Raw genomic sequence first — 6066 nt, 5'->3', positions numbered from 1 at the left:
AAGGAGATCTTTTAAGAATGGTCAGAAGGCTCTTATATAACTAGTCCAACAATGCCTGTTAGCAAAGGGGAAGTTGAAGAATCCAGTAGCTCTGCTCAGACCATATGGCAGGTTTTCTCAGCTGGTCTTCAGTAGATACAGAATTCTAAAGAAGTAGGCTCCTTTGTGTGTGTTTCCATGGTCACAGTGTGTTTTTACAGCCGCAAAACTCTGAATCAGCTCACCTTCATGGAAAGGTGAGTTCACCTCTCTTAAGACACAAGGCCCTGTGGAATGCATGGGTTAGATGTGCACTATTAGACTCACTTTTCTTTATAAAAGCATGTTAGTTCGGCCTGGATACAGGAGGAGAAGATTCCTATGGTTGGGGTCGTTAGGCAAGGAACAAAGGAAAGAATTCCATTGTCTCAACCAGAGACTGTGGAGAGCAAATATCTTAGCACAGGAACTGCAACTGTGGAAGCAAAGCCTTCTCATCCAGGGACTGTACCTCCTCAGTCCCCAGGCACAAGAGGTTTCTTGACCCCATGGTGCTGTGATTGACTATGCTTTGGGCTGAGATCAGATGGATCTGAGACCTTCTATATAAACTGGAATTTAATATTGTTGGAAACACACTTTCTGAAATAGTTTATCATCAGTAAAATATTGGCAGTTCCTGTGTGTGTATGTCACTTTTCCTCAGGAAAGCATTGTCCTATGGCATTGAAGGCAGTCAAAATTAAGCACCCCAAGAGACTGCCATTGACCGCAGAGCTGACCTAAATGTTCCCACCTTTTTCTGTGGGGACTGGTAGGGAGGGAAATTACAGATAATGACACACACAGAGAGGATAGAGACTTGAACCAAAGTTTGAAGCCTGGATTGAAACCTAAGTTGGAAGCCTTGCAGTGTTCAATCTCTCCCTAGTAAGGGTAGGGCAGGTGATATGAAGGAAGCCTGTCACACAGCAAGAGAGGAGTTGGCTGCCCTGTGCTAACAGGATATGATTTCTCTCTTCAGTTTATCTGTTTCTACTTTCTTTTTCTCTAGAGCTATCTCTACCTTGGTGGCTCACCCATGTTGGTTTACGATTTGCTCAATGTCTTTTTATGAGATTTCTTGCACCCAAATATCATATCAAACACATGTCTCAACCCTGAGATGACCTCAACTTTTGGCCAGTGCTGGTTAAGAAAACATACAGAGAAGTAGACAGTGACATTGTAAAAGAACATAGCAACAAATAGTGTTCCACCATAATCCATGCCTTCATTTGATAGCCTGAGATTCTTTTTTGAGCTCCCTCAATGTTTGGGGCCTGCCAGCATCAGCCAAAGAAGCCAATTTATCACCTGAGTCGTTTTTGGTTATTGGCGTTAATGACAGCAACAGAGAAGAAAGGCAGAACAAAACTTATACCCTCAAAATATGCTTGTCATTGTCAGAAAATCTGAATATTGTTGTTTGGATCAATACACAATATATAAGAAATCTAGATATCAAAAGCCACTTTATGCTTACATGGCTGCTTAATGTTGCATTCCAGGAAGTACTGAAAGAAGAGAGTGGCGAGAGAAATACAGGCCATGGAGGTCAAGGTATGGAAAATTCAGTGGAAAATAGACTCTGTGAAAAGTTGGCTAGAGGTTACACGATGATTTTAATGATGATGGCTCAATATGCTTATGTAATTGAAAGCTTTGTGCTCAGCTAATGGAACTGACTGAGGAAATTTAAAGAGATAATGGAATCATTGGATGGGGTGTGTCACCCTCTGAGGTCTAAATGTGGCCCCATTTCAAAAAGAATACAGTTAGAGGGACAACCTTGTGAAAGAGGTGTCACCACACAATCTTCTATTTTCTGAGTTATGGGGCCAGTTGAGGACACTGTGCTGGCGGAGTTCATGGAGATGTGTGCATGTGTGAATGTGCATTTGTGTGTGTGAGAGACAGAGAGAGAACAAGAGAACAAGTACCCAAAGGGCCTGGGACTGTGTTGAGCCCCTAGGATGATGTATGTGTTACAGGTATCTAAGTGGACCCAGTCTGTGTGTGAATCTCTCAGTCAGAAGAATGGGGAGGCTGTGTCCATGAAAGGTAAGATTCAATATTATCTTTTGTGAGGTCCTGAGTGAGTTTTCCTAAACACAGAGCCATCTCCTCAGCCCTGAAAAATCAATTTCTTAAAGTTTTGTATGTCTTTCATATATTTGGATGTTTTTCATTCACGTGTCCATGTGTCATACTTGCAAAGGCCAAGGAGTACATCAGATCCTTTTGGGATTCATTTACAGGGTATACTTAGCTAGCTTGTGATTCCTGAAATGGAACCTGTCTTCTATAACAACACCCAGTGCTAGTAACTCCCATGCCCTCTATAGCCAATTTTTATTTATATTTAATTTTACAGATGTTAATTAAAATATATCATTTCCCCTGTTCTTGTCCTTTCTCCATCCTATTCTAAATTCTTTTCTTTCAATGTCTTAAAAAAAGAATGTGTGAATAAGTATGGACCGATATACTTAAAAAAAAAAAAACTTACTGAGTCCATTTATATGGCTTGTGTGGGTAAGGGTTTGTGTGATTAACCCTTTATACAGGATATATAAATATGGAACTCATCACTGCCTGAGACAAATACTCCCACTTCCAAGAGTGTTCTAATCTTCAATGCCCAAAATGAGTCTGACTCTGAAGTGACCTGGGCTGTCTTGGACAGGAAACATTAGCAAGCAAGGGGTGGCATATTCCTTAGGTAATACGCGGTGCTGGAATGGCCTGGAAGTGCTCGGGCTTATCCAATGGACATTGCTCTTATCCAATCAGTCTCCCTTTGGAATGTGGACCTCCCATTATACCATTGACCTTGGATATTTGCTTGGATGACATTGAAATCTTCAAGTTTCTTCCTCCTCTTTCTGAACACCCTGACTACAGGCCTGTGTTACCAAGCCTGGCTTAGGCGGTTTTAACCTCCGTGATTTAATATAATGTTGGGATGAGTGTAACACATAGTTACACTTAACTATATTGAGAACTTATTTATGTCTGTGAGGATGGTTTTCACTATCTGTTGCATAACGATAGAACTCCAATATACTATGATGAGTATTAAAAACTCAATGATAAAAAAAGTAATTTTCTTTGAAATTAAAGGAGAGGATTTCAAGACAATAAACTGCAATTGAAGAACACTTTCTTTCTAATACTGTACTTAGGACCAGAGTCTGTTTCCTAGCTACCATGACTGTTTGGACTCAGTGACTCATTCTCAATAATCCCATTGAAAGAACTAAGTTATCGAGGTAGACAATGCCCAAATATCCTCTAGACACTAGGGAGGCAAGGTAAGCAGATCTAGTATGTACATTGAGTTCCAGGAGAGCCTGAGAATCATACAGAGACTATCCGTTTAACTAAAAGAGAGAGAGAGAGAGAGAGAGAGAGAGAGAGAGAGAGAGAGAGAACAATGTTTGAAAATAAAATTATTTTTAATTATTTTTTATTACAATTTATTCATTTTGTATCCTGGCTGTATTCCCTTCCATCTCCACTCATTCCCACGCACCCTCTCCATTTCCCCCTGTGCACCTTCCCTAGTCCTCTGATAGGGGGTTAAGGAAAAAAGAGAACATAATGGTTAAAACACAAATTATTAATTAATTATTAATTAAAAAATATTAATTAATATATTTATTCAGTGTTACTAATTTTGACCATTGATGAATACATAGGTCATACTTTATCTTTCTTCCCACAGGTGAAATTTGCTATTTGAAGACATGATAAAGCATTTAAATGCAGGCTTCTTGGAAACAGTTCACAGAGGGTTCTCAGTCCCTAAGGAACAGGGCCAGGGAAGCTCCCATGAAGGAGACATAAGTGTGGGCAAAGGAAAGTGTATGTAGAGAGAAGGAGAGAGAACAGAGAGAAAAGAGACAGGAAGAGAAGAAACACAGAAAGAAAGAGGGAGAGAAGAAAAACACATAGAAGAAAACAAAAAAAATCTGGCTCTACAGGAAAGAGCCTCTGGGAGAGGGCAAGCCCAATCTACTGGACTGGAAAGTTAAGGGTAGAGGTGGGGTATGCCAATCATGCCCTTTAGAATGTAGGGACTGAGGGATGCTTTCAAAGAGGTAACTCAGAAGATTGTCATGGGTGTGAGGCACTACATATGATACGTAAGTCATCCTTTAGGTTTAATAGGTTTACATAGAAGGCCAGAGATGCACACAACTAAGTAATCTCACAGGGCCATATATTAAAAACTTCCCATCTATAAATTCCTCCCCCATTCTCAGATTATTTCTTTCCTGCAAGATATTCACATGACATAATGTTACTGAGCAGAAAATATCTCATCTAGGGGAATATGTCTATTCAACAATGACATTCCTGAGGAGAATAGAATTACATGGAGTCCATTGATTGACTAGATGTCAACCTAATAGAGATATAGGAATGTTTATTCAGAATATTGTTATTCCTGCCAGATAGAGATGTTACAGGGATGACAGAGTTGGGACTGAGGAGATTTAAAGTCTTATTCCAGACCACCAAGTGGCCACCTGCATGGTATTCTGACTGACACTTACAGGTCTCTGAAAAGACAAGGAAACAGTGGAAGAACTGGAGAATTGACCCACCACAACTGAGTAGATACAGAGAATATAATAGAAGGCTGCTTGTCCTCAGGTACAACCCAAGAATTAACTGCTCTCTGGGACTTTAATCCTTTCTTTAACATCCAAATTTTCTTCCCTTATAGTTCTTCCAGGCTCCATAGGTCTGTAAATGCCTGATTTCTCTAGCCTTCTATTGACATCTGTTTGAATCTCAGGATCCCCTGACAATAATCTCTACAACATCTGGAGTTTTCACCACTTAGGGCTCCTAAATGAATGTTTGCATGCATCAGGGAAGCAGAATACAATTCACTTCAGAAAAGTTGTCTTCATGACTTCAAGTTTTTTCTCTTGTTACATTAGGTATAATCTCAAGACGGGGTACACCTGACACATGTCTTTGTGGGCTCCCATTGCTGCTTATGTGAGATAAACTCAGTCTGGTGGCTTTGGTCACATAGTCAAGCACTTTTTAAACACGTGTATTGTCAGATTCTGTCCTGATCATTTTTGGATACTTCCATATTTTTGTAAAGATATTGGATTAGAAACTTCTTTCAGCACCAAGCCTAAGTTACTTTTTATGCTCTCAGTCTTCTCTTTCTTCTGGGTCTTCAGGGCTGAGTTAAAGATGAACTTAGGATTAACCTTTCACACCTAAAAATGCTATTCATGACACGTTTATGGGGCTAAATACATGGCTCAGCACCTAGGAGAACTGGCTGCACACTCTCATTTTCAAACAAATTTTATCATTCAAGTTGCCCTGAATCCCTCAATTATTACATGACAATATGTTTACAATGTAAAAAGACTATATTTTATTGATGTAATATCTCCCCTAATCTAGTTTGAGCATCAGGGAAACAGACTTGTAGGAAAGGTTTTTGGTGTCCAAAGCTGGCAATCAGTCCTCAATCATGATATTAAGTAGGCCAACGGAGATCCAACAAACTTGTGTCCCACTCTGTACATATCTGTAATGGCCTAAAAACCTATAATCATGTTACTTACAGGTACACACTAGAAGTGTTTCTTTTTAAGTAAATATCCTTTCTGTTACATTATCTACAATCTTTATACTATATATTTCCTATAGAATGCAGCACTTCAAGATGAAATGACAAATGGATGAGTAGGAGGAACATACAGAATCACAGAACGTCCAATCATATATACATGTTCATATCACATCAAGCTATGTAGTGAGTTGCAGTTGATTACTGATTAGACCCCTTCATTACATCTCTATGAAACATGAAAACAGAAAGCCTTGAATTACCATATTAAACACATTCATAGGGCTTCTCTTCAGTCTGATTCATTCATGAACAGGAAGCCTATAGAAATGTACAAAGGTTTCGTTATACTAAAAACATTCACAAGGTTTTCTCTCCAGTATACTTTCTTTCAACACTTTGAAAAGATGTGACATGCAAAGGGTTTACTAGTT

This window comes from Meriones unguiculatus (genome assembly GCF_030254825.1).
Source record: "Meriones unguiculatus strain TT.TT164.6M chromosome 13 unlocalized genomic scaffold, Bangor_MerUng_6.1 Chr13_unordered_Scaffold_34, whole genome shotgun sequence".
NCBI classification, from domain to species: domain Eukaryota; kingdom Metazoa; phylum Chordata; class Mammalia; order Rodentia; family Muridae; genus Meriones; species Meriones unguiculatus.
Note: the sequence above shows the minus strand (reverse complement) of the source record.